Below are 1053 nucleotides of genomic sequence, written 5' to 3' on the forward strand. Positions count from 1 at the left end.
CATAGGTCGAAAGGTCAACCGTTTCTGAGATATAAACATTTTTGTTTGCCAGTATCATGACTGTATATAATAGATATAATAAATAAAAGTGATTTAAGTAGTTTCTCTGGTCATACAAGAATACACCTTTTGATATTTCATATGTTTTATCATTATAATGATGTATTGTTATTATATATATTTATTGTAAATTATAGTTCTTTATCCTTGTTAACCCCATGACATACAATGACGCCTGGGAGACGTCATTCGTTCCACGTGTCATTATAGACTTTGACGTCTCCAAGACATCAAGAACTTAACCAGTATTAATTAGTACTAGAATTTAAATAGTATTTTTTCGGACGCATCAAATTCTGTTTTATTTATATGTCAAGGGGTTAAAATGGGTGCCGGATGGGGATGCGAGTGATATGTTGATACGAATGGCGATTAGGGGATGCACATGTGAGCAATGTGGTGAGTGGTGCGTCTGTTGAGACATCAAAAAAATATGACAGTACTCGAGGACTGCATACGATCTAAGTCCATTAAATAAACAGGATAAATGAAGCATCCGATGAACCTATGGCAACCTACGAACCTACAACGTTTGTTACATATGCACTTTGTCCCATACTTCAATTTACTAAAATCCCTTTCCCTTTTCCCTTGAAAATTTCAGTTCATTCTGACACTTGTGTCATATACTGCATCTGTACACTTGCCATTAAGTGCAACCAATGCATTACGTATTTAAAATCAGCTGTTCTTGTGTCATTGACTCGCAAATAGCATTTATAAATCTGAAGTAAGAGTACACACAATTGTATTACTATACATGTATAGTAAGTTACATACCCACTGGTATAAGAGGAAAATCAAGGCTCGTTTATGGTTGACTGATTATGTTGACTAATATCGCTATGGATGATTGTGCATACAGACGAATGGTCTCAAATCCTCCAATAGCCGTGATCGTCTAGTGGTTAGGACCCTACGTTGTGGCCGTAGTAACCCAGGTTCGAATCCTGGTCACGGCAATGTGCCAATGACACATTGTCACGGTAGAGG

At 36.8% G+C, this 1053-nt stretch overlaps 1 non-coding gene across 1 annotated transcript; it reads left to right on the forward strand.

Annotated features, from left to right (window-relative positions):
- The first annotated feature begins 950 nt into the window (after positions 1 to 950).
- TRNAH-GUG (transfer RNA histidin (anticodon GUG)) lies at positions 951 to 1022 on the forward strand. The gene has a single exon. It is a non-coding gene; the product is annotated as a tRNA-His (tRNA).
- The last annotated feature ends 31 nt before the right edge of the window (positions 1023 to 1053 follow it).

This window comes from Ceratina calcarata, unplaced genomic scaffold (assembly GCF_001652005.2).
Source record: "Ceratina calcarata isolate Rehan_Ccalc_2016 unplaced genomic scaffold, ASM165200v1 scaffold2102, whole genome shotgun sequence".
In the NCBI taxonomy this organism is placed as follows: domain Eukaryota; kingdom Metazoa; phylum Arthropoda; class Insecta; order Hymenoptera; family Apidae; genus Ceratina; species Ceratina calcarata.